The following is a 14,409-nucleotide window of genomic DNA, read 5'->3' on the forward strand; positions in this document are numbered from 1 at the left end:
ACAGGTCCACGCTCCTCCTCCTTCCTGCCTGTGTGGCTCCTGCAGCCTTAATCCTGGGCTGCATGAGCAGGAAGTTGCACCGGAGATCTGGCAATTCCTCCAGGAATTCCGAAGTCTCCGGGCCCAAATCCGGAGAGTTCCCAGGTATGCTAATCAGAATTATATCATGGCCCTGGCAACAAGCCACAATACAAAACTCCAGCAGGATGATCATTACAAAGAGATATCAGCAGAACCTCTATGTGCCACACAGTCAAAACTCCCAGTGGAAAACCTTGCCCCAATAGCAGTCTTTTTAAAAGAGTCAATGCTGCTTTATGACTCTTTATGTTCATTTTTTAAAGAAAATATCTGCAGCATTAATGCCTTGCTACTTTTCTCCCACAGCAGCAATCTCACTGGCCCCAAGGCTACAGAGCCTTACAGTATTGATTCCTAATTTATTTTTTTTTTGTTTCTCCACCCCTCAGCAACAGCTGAACTGCAGCCACTGACTACTGCTTTGTAACTCACAGCTCAGAGTTAGAGGGGAAACCACATTGCCTCAAACAGATACCTAAAGTATATACATTTTATCCATAGTTTACACTACAGCCCTACTGGGTCTCTCTACTAAGAAAACTGTATCATCAGTGACTGTAGATGGAAGAAAAGTATACCGAGTTATTTCCAGCTCCCCAGTGTGAGCTGTTGTGTTGGTTTCTGATCCTATAAAAGGGGGAAACATCTAGAGAGGGTATGGATTTCAGGAGGCAGGATGGTGCTCTTCCTGCTTTCTTTCCTTTTATTTTTTGGGAAAGAAGACTCTTGGGCATTCTGGGTTAAGGCTTAGGTTCAGAGAGAGCAGGAAAGGTGCTCTTCTTCCCTTTTTGTAAAGATTTTATTTTGAAGGAAGTTTTGTCCACCCTTCTTTCTTTTTGATTTTGGCTTTTTGGAGGCTGGTCCTATTTTTGTTGTCACCTAAATTCCCCCATGCCAAAGGAATTTAGATTCCATCAACTACCAGAGTTTCAATGAGTCTGTGATATTCACAGGGGCGGTTCAAGACAATCTGCTGCCTGAGATAAGGAAAAGGGGGGGGGGGGAATCCCCCTTGGCATATAGCCCTTTTGGCTATTTCAAATGCTAGGGAAAAAAGGGTGTGAGGGTCAGGATTCCCAGAGGAGTGGTAGATAGAGTGCTAATGATATTTCTAGGAAGCTACTGGAACTCTACCACCTGTCTCCCAACTTTCCCCGGCATTTGCCCCCTAAGGAAGTTGGAAATGGCTGACTGATGTGGCTGTATGCATGTGTGACTCTCAGGGCTGGTGCAAGTGCATTAGGTTGCCCCTAAGTGAAAATTTCAGCCTTGTGCATAACTCCTGCCCCCAGCCCTCGGCCCTCCCCCATACATAATTAAATTATACATTTATAGTACAGATATTACATTAAACAGGACAAAGTACAATCTCTGAGGTAAAAGCGTCACTTAGAACATATACATTATATTTACATGAACTGTTGTGGTACCAACCAGAGAACCATGCAAAAAAAGACACTTGGAACCCATATGGTATTAGGCCTATTGTGAAATGCATTAGGTGCAAGCTTCACCCTCAGAAAATCATGAGAAACTTGAATTACAAGTTACAATACAATAAACCTCCCATACCAAAACAGCTCTAGCTACCAGCAATCAAAACAATTACCACCCTGCCTATGAAAAAGCAATACTGTAAATATTTTACCAGGCCCTAAACATCCACACACCAATATTAGGAAAACAGAACAAGCCAGGCTGCTATAGACCCCCGCACAGATGTTACGCAGTAGCGGAATACCTCACCGCGGTCACACATGCAGAACACACAGATCCTCACCAAATATAGAATAAAGAGACCATAAAGTACAGATAGAAAAGTGCAGACAAAAACTGCTGGAAACCGCAGTGCAACAGTGGAAAAACGGAAACATCACCATCCTTATAAAACAAACAATACAATCAAGAAATATAAAATATCAATCATAATAGTAGAAACATGCTAAAAATATATTTCAAAACAGCGACTCACTCACCCCCTTCCTTCTCACTTAACCCCTTCCCTGTCCTTCCCTCCCCTCATGCTTCCTCCTCCCCCACACTTCCTCCCTTTTCCTTCATATCCCCACACCTCCTCCCTTTCTCTCCCCTCCTTCACATCACCTCCCTTTCCCTATTCCTCCTTCCTCTTCCTTCTCCCAAAATTCCTCCCTTCCTTCTCTCTCCCCTCCCCTCCATCTCCCCCACACCTTCACCCTTCCTCTTCTCTCTCCTCCCTTTCCCTTCCTCTCCCCTTTCCCTCTCTCTCCCAACTCCACTCCCTTCTCCTCCTGCTCAGTCTTTCAGTCCCTTCTTTCTTAGTGCGAAGAGAAGGGAAGGGGAGCAGAGCTATGTGAAGGGGAGTGAAGAGGAGGCTGAGTGAGAACTTCTCCTTCACTCAGCTCAGCAACCCCTTCCCTCTAGGAAGGGAAGGGGGCTGACCTAGGGTATGGGTAAGTTCTCACTCACTCACTCTCTTCTCTTTTTTTCTCAGTAAATAGGGAGAGAAGAGGATTGAGATGATGGAAGAGGAAAACATTATCTCTTACTCACCTTCCTCTTTTAATGCCTGGCGTCACTGCTTCTTCCTGCCTGCTGGAGGCTGGGAACCGTGCGAGCAGGCCATAACACCACACCTCCTTTCTTTTCTTCTTCCTGTAGGGGGTGGGAATCCCGCAGGCAGGCCACAAACACCACTACTGCTTTCCTTCTCAGCGTGCAGTGACATTTATAGCAGAGGATTCAGTATTGCTCCCTCAGTCCCCTTTCCCCCTCCCACATGTGCTATCCACCCACCCTCCCTGGTCTATAGCAGTCTCGCTCCCTAAACCCACTCTCCCCTAGAGACAAAAGACATGTGGAACTCATATGGAATTAGGCCTGTTGTAACATGTAATGGGTGTGGGCTTACCCTCATAAAGCCATGAATAAATAAATACAATATAGTAAACTTTTCATACCAAAAGCAGCACTAACTTCCAGCACTCAAACTACAACCCTACCTATGAAAAGCACCAACATACCTTCTATTTAGAAAACAGAACAAGCTGGGCTGCCTAAAATACCTATAAAATAAAAAAAAAATACATGTAACTAATAATATTGTACAAAAACTACATAAAACTATATAAGTCCCTTCTTCAGATGTCAGATCATAGACATTCACATCTAAAGATGGATCCTATACTGTCTCAATAACTCCTGTAAGTAGTTTTGGATAATACTTAAAGCTATCACAGCCTTTCAAGCATACAGTTTACACCACAAGACAAATCTTCCATGACTTGTGTATTGTCATTCACGTGACAAATCTGCCATATCAAAACAACACTAGCTCCTAGAACTCAAACAGCAACAACCCTACTCAGGAAATATTATATCAGGCCTTAGAAGACCAATACACCTCCTATTGAAAACATATTGGGGTAGATTTTCATACAGGGCGCCCTCGCGTACTTTTGTAGGCGCATCAGGCGCAAACAAAAGTACGCTGGATTTTAGTAGATACGCGCGGAGCCGCGCGTATCTGCTAAAATCCTGGATCGGCGCGCGCAAGGCTACCGATTTCGTGTAGCCGGCGCGCGCCGAGCCGCACAGCCTACCTCCGTTCCCTCCAAGGCCGCTCCGAAATCGGAGCGGCCTCGGAGGGAATTCGCTAACGCCCTCCCCTCACCTTCCCCTCCCTTCCTCTACCTAACCCACCCCCCCGGCCCTGTCTAAACCCCCCCTACCTTTGTTGGGGGATTTACGCCTCCCAGAGGGAGAAGTAAATCCCCGCGCACCAGCGGGCCGCTGGCGCGCCTAGACGCAACCCGGGGGCGGTTCCGGAGGGCGCGGCCACGCCCCCGGACCACCCCGGGCCGAAACCACGCCCCCGGGCCCCGCCCCCGAAACGCCGCCGACACGCCCCGAAAACGCCACGCCGATCGGCCCCGCCCCGACATGCCCCCGGCACGCCCCCCTCGGAAAACCCCGGGACTTACGTGAGTCCCGGGGCTCTGCGCGCGCCGGTAGGCCTATGTAAAATAGGCGCACCGGCGCGCAAGCCCTACTCGCGTAAATCCGGGCGGATTTACGCAAGCAGGGCTCTTAAAATTCGCCCCAATATGACTGAATGCTATAAACCTACACAAACTATACACAGAAAAATCCCTCACCTTGATCACATATACAGAACATAGACCCTTATCAAAGGCAAAATAAGAGACCAATAAAAATCAAATAAAGAAATATAATACATCAATCATAAAAGTAAAACCATACTAATAAAAAGAATATTTAAAAACTGAGTAGAAAACCCAATAATTAAAACCTCAAAAAATGTTTATAAAATTTCCCAAAATATATTTCAAAACGGCAGACATATCCAATAATAAAGCTAATAAGGATTTTAAAAATCTCCCGCTCTTCGTACCTGGAATGTTTCGATTTCCAGCCACTCTGAGATTGTTGTTGATTGGGGTGGGGGGAGCTGTAAAAACCTTATCCTCTCTCTCACACATACACAGGCTCTAACTCCTTCACATACATGCACCCAACACACAGGCTCTCCTCCACACCACCCACCGGCTCTCACCCAGCTATCCACACTGGCTCTCACACACACCCACACTAGCAGTCACACATACACAAACATTGTCACATACAGGCTCTCACCCCCCTCCAACACATACACAAGCATTCACCCATCTACCCAGGCAGGCAGTCACACATCCACAGACAGTCACCCACATACACCCATAGGGCCTAGGCCCTGCATCCTCCTTAAGTCACCAGTTGTGGGAGGGTGTTAAAAGCTGCGAGACTGGCCCTGTGGCAGCAGAAAATGATGTTGGGATAAACACGACTCCTGCTGCCCAGGATTAGGGACATGTGTTGCTACTGAGTGGATTGGGCAGGGGTTTGGTTTATCCCTGCCCGATCTGATGTTTGACTTTGGAGGCAGGGTGAGGCAGCAGCTGTGGTAGAGGTGTTTTGGAGGGGCACCTTTTGAGGCTCCAAATTCTGCTACCTGAGGCCATTGCCTCACCCTGCCTCATGATAGAACTGCCCTTGGATATTCAATGCATGTTCCTGAAGAGAAGAAGAGGAAGATAGAACAGTGGCACACATCTGGTGGTAACCACTTGAAATATCATCTAAATATTTTGGAGAGGAGCTGGGAGTTGCCATCCAGGTACCATCAAGGGAACCGAGGAGGTTGGAAAAAAATGTAAGAAATCTACTCAAGACATCTGAATTAAGGTATGAGAATTGGGTCTTTGATTTGCCATCTAGACTAATTCAAATATCATATCCACCATTTAGGGAAGAAACTCCAAAATTGCCCATGCAATTGGAATAGGGTATGGAAAGAAAGATCAGATAATACCATCTTTACAGATTTATTGGAAAAAGACTATATAATGGACTTTATTGAATAAGGACTTGTGTATTGTCATTCACGTGAATTTAGAATCAAGTATCAGTAAAGTTATGTTGGACAGTCCAGCCTGTTACTGTGAATATTAAAGACTGCTGGAATAATGATCAGTGCCTTGGAGAGTACTCTCCCCTCTCCCTGGAAAGAAAGTAGGATAATGGATGGAATAGAAGGTAAGGACATCTTATGCCCATGAAAATTAAGGAGTACCAGGAGAACCCATAAGAGAATCGTTGGCAGTGAAGGACAATCTGCTTCCCCAGCTGTGAGGATTTTGTGCTCCCCCAATATCATTAGATGCCGCCCCCGCCATACATATAATCAACTGGGCCTGTGTTGTAAGTGGGGAGCCCTGAGGGAAAATCTTTGGCAGTATAGGACATTCTGCTTCCCCAGCTGTGAAGAGTTTTGAAAATCACAACTGAATCTTCTGTATCTCCTCTGGTCGGGTCCAAATCTGTAAGAACAAGTGAGGCTATTGGACCTTCCACCCAACTAATGAATAGGAAGAGTCCTTCAAGTTCTAGTATGGGTTTTTACCATTTCAACTATTCCTCCCCTCGTTACTGTGGAGACTCTATGGGATTCTGTTTCAGCTCTGGAGCAATCCGTTATTACTAGAATGGATAAAACTTTGTTATCAGTTGAAGACCTGTATTCTCAGAAAATAATGAGAATGTTGGGAAGCTTGGAAGTGCAGATATTTGTCTTTAGCTTTAATTTGTGATAATGAATTGTTACATTGTAAACTGGAATTCAGAGGAAACCTTGCCAGAAGGTTTAAACTGTGTTTCCTAAACTTTCCCGTCTGTACAGCCATTTCTCCTGCAGATATGTTAAAAAAAGTTCTATTTAGAATGTTTAAATGTTTCTGTTCAGGATGTTCCTGTAGTTTCATAGATTTCAGCTATCTGCAGTTGCATCATGTAATACAGAATTTCTCCCGTTTTGCCTGAGCCCTCTCGAGGTTGTTTACTACCTATGCTCAAGAATCTGATAAAGATTCTTGGCTTAAGATGCTTTTTTTGAATGATGGATAAGACATTTCTTGGTTAAAAAAAATTGTTTTGTTTCCTGATATCCCTAAAATGGCTCAGAACAAGTGTAGACTTTTTCTTTAGTTAAAAGATCAGGTTGTTGCTTTGGAAGCCAGTTTTATTTTATGGTTCCCTTGCAAGTTGTACGGGAACCCTTATGGTTAATTAATATAACTACTAAATTAATACAACCGTTACGTTTGATTTAATTTAGTTAACATAAGATATATCTTCTATGATCTGAACTGGCTTGAGGGTTTCTTAAGAAAATGAGCTGTAATTTCTTAGGAAGTTTGAGAATAGTAGGCATACACAAAATTATGGCAGTATTTTCCTATTTTCTTTTTTTCTGTTCTTATGTTTCCCCACTACAGTGGTTTATCAGCAAAAATCAGCTTATTCTGATTTCTTTTATTTCCCTTTAATGCAGGGATGGCGAACTCCAGTCCTCATGGGCCGCAAACAGACCAGGTTTTCAGGATATCCACAATGACCCCAACTTTTCCTCCCACGCAATATACTTTTTTTTTTTTAAACATACTATTTCTTCAGTGGTCTTTTTCATTTTAATAGGCAGGCAGTAGTAATTATGATGAAAGGTCAGTAGTTGTGATGCAAGAAGGTAGCTGACATGGTTCATGAAGTCCTAAAAATGCTTTCCTACAGATATCCCCACTGATGAACTTACATGCTCATCAGCATTATCCTCGATAAAGCAACAAAGGCAGTAGGTCAACAGAGAACTCACTGAGCTTTGCTGAAAAAAGTCTGACCCACAGATTTGACCAAAGCTGACTGCTGAAGCAAAGAAAAAACGTTAAGCTCCAATAACCTCCAGGACAGACCTTATTAGGGTTAAACAAACAACTTTGTCATCATGCTGTGATCACATCTGAATAGTACACCATCAGTCTCCCAGGACAAGCTCCTGCATTGTGAAGAATCCAGTCCTACTGAGGAGCTAATCACAGTGAGCATGCTTTACCCAGGATTTGATGAGCCAAAACGCACTTGTACACTGCCAAACTGGAGTCTACAGTGAACTGAAGTGTTTTTGTGTGACATAATAGATTGTACTTAACATTTCCAGGGCCAGACTAACCTGTTTCTTCAACTGTGTTCCTTCTTCTGTTCTTTCTCCTTCCCCCACCTCTTCTTCTAAGCCCAGGTAGTCTAATTTTCAAAGTGATTTATGCAGGTAAACATTTTACCAATGTTAATCGGCTGTCTGAAAACCTCCCTCCCACAATGAAACTAAAACGTCCCGCACCATTTCACAAAACATGCACTTTCATCCACATTGATAGGAGGCGTTCCTGGAGGTGTGTTTAGGTCAAGAGAGGAAAAGTACACATGTAGATTGCATTTTCAGATTTTTGCGTAGCAAAACTATACGTACAGAGAAAGTGGGTACAGGTGATTGTGCATACTTTGTACCGGAGGCACGTTTTAAAGGGAAAGTATGCACATCTGTTTGCTCTGAGAACTGACACAAAGCTCCCGAGTAAAAATGAACAGTATTTGCCCCTTAACCTTTTCAGAGCTTTGGCTTTTCCCAGGTGTATTTGGTCACTCGAAAAATGAGATGGATGGATGCAAGCAATAGCTTCATGCTCATAATTGCGCCTTTCCAAAGGCAACAATTTTTGCGGGTATTCAGTTGATCTCAATTTTGGAATTTTTATCAAATAATCTCCACAAATAAAAGTTATTAACTTCAAAGTTTAACATTGGGGTCTGATTTTATTATTTTGAAAGGATGACCACAAAGATATGAAAATGCTGCAGAGCTCAATTCTGCTTTCCCATCACGCTAATTTACAGTACAATCAAATGCAAAATATAGAAAATGTATTTGCAGAATGAAACACCATTGCAAAATATGCTTGTGAATAAAGTCAACCCTTTAAAATAAATGAAAAGTAGGAGCTGACATGAAATGCATCTTATTTTTATCGTAATGTTATGCAATAACCTTTGTTTATTACGCTGGGAGTAGACCCTTGGCCTGCTGCAGGATTGGTAGGGCCTTCCGGTCGGACCTGGAGCGCACCTGCCACCAGGAGGTGGAGCAAAGGAGGAGACAGAGGCTAGCTGGAGCTTCGCCAATAGCAACCCGGGGTTCCCTCAGGTTGAGCCCTTAGTTACCCGGGCCGCCTGGTCTTAGGTGGGCCTCGCAGGGTCTCCTAGAGAGGAAGTGCAGGGGAGTGCCCACCACGAACAAGGGTGCGCGGTCGATGTCCAAGCAGGAATGTCCAGAGGTCTTGGAGGCCAGAAAAGAGTGTCCGAGTGGATAGTGAGGATCAAGGCCAGAGTATCAGTCCAGAATGGTCAGCCGAAGCAGGGGTCAGTACCTGTAGTCAATCTGGGAGTAGTCAGGTCAGGCAGAGGTCATGTTCCAGGCAGCGATCAAGAGTAGTCAGTGAACAGGCAGAGGTCAGGTCCGGAAGGCAATCAGGAGTAGTCAGGAGCAAGCAAAGGTCAGTACTGTGAGATCAGTCCGAAGGGTACTACCAGGGATGGAGAGACGAAGGAACAGAAGACGCTGGAACAGGAGACACAGGAGACGCTGGAACAGGAGACTCTGGAACAGGAGACGCTGGAACAGGAGATAATGGAACAAGAGACACTGGAACAGGCAAACTAGAGACACCAGAGTATATGACCCGATTGCCAAGGCAAGGATGTGGTGTCTGACCACTTCCTTAAGTCCTGCTGTCAATCAGGGCACTCTGCGGAGCTAGGATCCACCTCTGGCCCTTTAAGAGGCCGGGCGATCCGCGCGCGCCTAGGGGTGGTGCCGATGCCATGGAGGACGCCGAGCCCCGCCGTGAGGCCTGGATGGGAGACTGAGAGCGGGGAAGCTGGGGGCACCACGAACTGGCTGCGGCTGCGGAAGAGGGGAGCCCGGAGCTCGTGGACGTGAAAGAAAGGTGAGCAGGCCTGGACACGGAGCAGATGCAATCGGGAAGCACAACAGTGTTTACTACAGAACCAGGCAAATGACCAAATATGCATGAGTTCTGCACTTATTATAATACCTGCCTATAGCATAACTATATAAGATCGATTTTATAAATTTACCATTTTATGCCCAAGGAAACACTTTTGCAATCTTTCATACTTTAAATCCAAATGACTTACTTTAAGGCTGAATCACAATGGGATAAAATCCCAAAGATCTTTAGCAATGTTCTTGGTAAGGAACTGCAGGTAATTGCTGACATTTTTCTCTCGCCTGGCACTTTTCTAGTTATTTCACAGTCTGAACCACACACAGATCAAACTGTGAGACGGCTGCAATGGTGCTGCCCAGAGAGAAAGTTGTCGATGGTTCCCCATGCAGATTAGCTGGAACATTGATCCTTCGTTGTGAAGAAAAAGCCAGAAATCTATGATATTACAACAAAAAGGAAATTAGACAGACTAGACAGGCTTCTGATTTGAGCTAATTAAATTGGAACTAGGGCCATCACAAAGGTTGGGCACCATGCTACTGCCAGTATCAGAGGTATATCATCAGAGGGAGATTCCCCACCACCATCACCCCTGGGCTGGTGGGATCATTGGAGAGGAATCCCTTAGGCAGACTAAGGCATTGAAAGAAGACCTGGATGCCCAGGACATCGTTACATCCAGCAACAGTCCTGATTAGAACTCTTGGAAGAAAAATAGAAATTAGCATTTGGAGAATTATGGTTTAATTGCAAAGTTAAATGCATGCATTAATATTGGTTTGCTATAACCCTTTGTCGTGGGGTTTGCTGTTTCCCCTAGGGCCATAAAAAGCAAATGTTGCTTACCTGTTACAGGTGTTCTCATAGGACAGCAGGATGTTAGTCCTCACATATGGGTGACATCACAGGATGGAGCCCAATCATGGAAAACTTCTGTCAAAGTTTCCAGAACTTTGACTGGCCCCTATTGGGCATGCCCAGCATGGCACTAACCCTGCAGCCAGCAGAGGTCCCCTTCAATCTTATTTAAAAGCTACAGGCAGTGCCGAAAAATAAAATAATAAAATGTTACGAACCCAACACCATGGGGCGGCGGGCGGGTTTCGTGAGGACTAACATCCTGCTGTCCTGTGAGAACACCTGTTACAGGTAAGCAACATTTGCTTTCTCACAGGACAAGCAGGATGGTAGTCCTCACATATGGGTGAGTACTGAGCTGAGGATGTCCGAACATGCCACAAATGTACCCAAAGGCATGCAACAGGCACAACAACTGGGGTGGAATTTGGTAGAGGGCATCCTAAACCCCACTGGGCAGGCGGAAGGGTGTAGGTATGTCACGTTGGAAATAAGTTACGCAGGACAGACTGGCCAAAGATGGAATCTTGTCTTCCAGCTTTGTTCAAGCAATAGTGGGCTGCAAAGGTATGGAGAGAACTCCAGGTGGCAGCCCTGCAAATGTCAGGAAGTGGCACCGATCGCAGGTGTGCTACTGAAGTCGCCATGGCCCTCACAGAGTGTGCTTTAACATGGTCTTGAAATGGAATGCCCGCTTGCTGATAGCAAAAGGATATGCAGTCTGCCAACCAGGAGGAGAGAATCTGCTTACCCACAAGCTGCCCTAATTTGTTAGGATGGAAAGAGATGAACAATAGAGTGCTCTTCCTGTGGGCAGCTGTACGGTCTAGATAGAAGGCTAGAGCCCGTTTACAGTCAAGGATATGCAGAGCCTGCTCTCTTGGATTGGAATGGGGCCTGGGAAAAAAGGTAGGTAGTATGATGGATTGATTGAGGTGAAAATCCGAAACTACCTTAGGTAAGAATTTAGGGTAAGTGCGGAGTACTGCCCGGTCCTGAAGAAGTTTAGTGTAAGGTGAATAGGTAACTAGGGCCTGTAATTCACTAACTCTGCGAGCTGAAGTGATTGCCAAAAGGAAAATCACTTTCCATGTGAGATATCGAAGTTCACAAAAGTAAAGAGGCTCGAATGGTGGTTTCATGAGCCAACCCAAAACCAGATTAAGGTCCCAAGAAGAGGCCGGAGGATGCAGTGGAGGCTTGAGGTGAAGCAAGCCCTTCAAAAACGTGTTACAAGGGGGTTGTACTGATATACAAACATCCCTGAAACCTTTATGGAAGGCGGCTACCGCACTGACATGCATTGTGATGGAAGAAGTCTTTAGACCAGATTCTGATAAATGCCAGAGATAGTCCAAAAATTTCATGATTGGACAGGAAAAGGGGTCAAGGGACTGAGAAGAGCACCATGACATGAACCTTTTCCATTTGTAAGAGTAAGCTTTTCTCGTGGAAGGCTTCCATGAAGCAATCAAGACACGGGAAACTGGTTCAGAAAGGTTAAGTGGCTGAAGGATTAACCTTTCAACATCCATGCCATCAGGGACAAGGCGTAAAGATTGGGATGGCGGAGGCACCCGTCATTTTGAGTGATCAGAAGTGGGTCTGTCCCTAAGAGAATGCACCTGCGAATGGAGAGATCCTGCAGTATTGGAAACCACACTTGGCATGGCCAGTGAGGTGCTAGGAGGATCATGGTTCCCTTGTCCTGACATAACTACACAAGAGTCTGTGAGAGGAGAGGAAGTAGAGGGAATGCATAGAGCAGACCGGTTGTCCACGAGAGGGAGAATGTGTCTCTGGGCAGAAGTTCTCTACTTTGCAGTTTTGAGGAGACACAACGAGGTCTATCTGAGGATATCCCCATTGTTGGAAGATGGAGTTAGCCACCGAGGGGTTGAGAGACCACTTGTGTGGGTGAAAGATGCGACTCAGCTTGTCTGCCAACACATTGTCCACTCCCAGCAACCAGGTGGCCTTGAGGCACATTGAATGGGAGAGAGCTTCCGCCCACATCTGTGCGGCTTCCTGATACAGAAGGAAGGAGCCCGTGCCTCCCTGTTTGTTGATGTACCACATGGCCACCTGGTTGTCCGTCTGAATCAGGATAACTTGATTTGAGAGGTGACCCTGAAATGCCCTAAGAGCATATTTTATTGCTCGAAGCTCCAGGAAATTTATTTGGTGTTTGGCTTCCTCTGGAGACCAAGAGCCTTGTGTCTGCAGATTGGCCAAATGGGCTCCCCAGCCGAGGTTGGAAGCATCAGTGGTGAGAGTTATTTGAGGGTCTGGAGCCTGAAAGAGCAAGCCTTTGAGGCGATTGGTCTGATGCCTCCACCAGGCAAGAGACTGTTGGAGTGAGACGGTTACGTGGACAATGTCAACAGGGGCTGAACGCTTTGAGTCCATGTGACCATAGAGTCTACTGCATGACTCTCATGGCCAATCGTGCCATTGGTGTGACTTGCACTGAGGACGCCATGTGTCCCAGAAAGATGAGAAAGTGACGAGCAGTCACGGATTACTGAGATTACGGCTGGTGTGCAAGAGACACGAGAGTGAGCGCTTGCTGTCGAGGCAGAAAAGCCTTTGCCTGCAAGGTGTCCAAGTCTGCCCCAATGAACGACAAGGTTTGAGATGGGACTAAGTAGGATTTGTCGTAGTTGATGAGAAATCCTAATGAAGTTAGAATGTGTAAGGTTAGATTGAGGGATGACAGAGCAGCTTGCTGAGTGGGAGCCCTGATTAACCAGTCGTCTAGATAGGGGTTGATGTGAACACCTTGGATCCTGAGGAATGCTGCAACTACTACAAGACATTTTGTGAAGACTCGTGGCGCAGATGCTAGGCTGAATGGAAGCACTCGGTATTGATAGTGCTTGGGGCCTACTAGAAACCTCAGGTATTTGCAATGAGATAGAATTATCGCAATATGAGTGTATGCGTCCTGGAGGTCCAGAGAGCAGAGCCAGTCTCCTCTTTGTAAAAGAGGAAGAAGCGAGCCTAAGATTACCATCTTGAACTTCTGTCTCTGGAGGTACTTGTTGAGGGCCCTTAGGTCCAGGATAGGACAACACCTCCCGATTTTTGGGGATTAGGAAGTACTGGGAATAGAACCCTAGGCCATGCTGAGAGTAGGGTACGGGTTCTATTGCCTTGGACTGGAGAAGGAGGGAGACCTCTTGATCCAGAAGGATGGAGTGATCGAACGTTCTTCACTAGAGATGTGAATCGTGTCCTCGATCGTCTTAACGATCGATTTCGGCTGGGAGGGGGAGGGAATCGTATTGTTGCCGTTTGGGTGTTTAAACTATCGTGAAAATCGTTAAAATCGTGAGCCGGCACACTAAAACACCCTAAAACCCACCCCGACCCTTTAAATTAAATCCCCCACCCTCCCAAACCCCCCCAAAATGCCTTGAATTACCTGGGGGTCCAGCGGGGGTCCGGAACGGCCTCCTGAAATCGAATCGTGTTGTCTTCAGCCGGCGCCATTTTGCGCCGCCATTTTGCAAAATGGCGGCGCAAAATGGCGCCGGCCATAGACCAACACGATTCGACTGCAGGAGGTCATTCCGGACCCCCGCTGGACTTTTGGCAAGTCTTGTGGGGGTCAGGAGGCCCCCCCAAGCTGGCCAAAAGTCCCTGGGGGTCCAGTGGGGGTCCGGGAGCGATCTCCTGCCGCGAATCATTTTTCTGTACGGAAAATGGCACCGTATGGCCGGCGCCATTTTCCGTTTGCCACCCTAGGCGACCTCCTAGTTTGCCTAGTAGAAGCATCGGTACTGAGTACAGAGCTTCTAGATGATATATAGCAGATTAAAAATCATATCTCCATTGTTCTTCTACAATATATTTCTAGTAAACAGTTTAATAACAGTTTAGTAGTAACAAGTTGTATTCCTTACAAAAGTTTCTCACTGTCAGAGCATAGCACAGCAGGTCTTCACGAGGTACAGGCAGGAAGTCTCTTCTCCGCACTTTGCTGAGCAGCAAATGACTAGCTAGATTCATTCAGCACGGGAAGAAAAATTACACTTCTCTACCTCTATGGAGCCAGGAACAACAACTGCAG

The sequence above is a fragment of the Rhinatrema bivittatum genome, chromosome 3 (genome assembly GCF_901001135.1).
Source record: "Rhinatrema bivittatum chromosome 3, aRhiBiv1.1, whole genome shotgun sequence".
Taxonomy (NCBI): Eukaryota; Metazoa; Chordata; class Amphibia; order Gymnophiona; family Rhinatrematidae; genus Rhinatrema; species Rhinatrema bivittatum.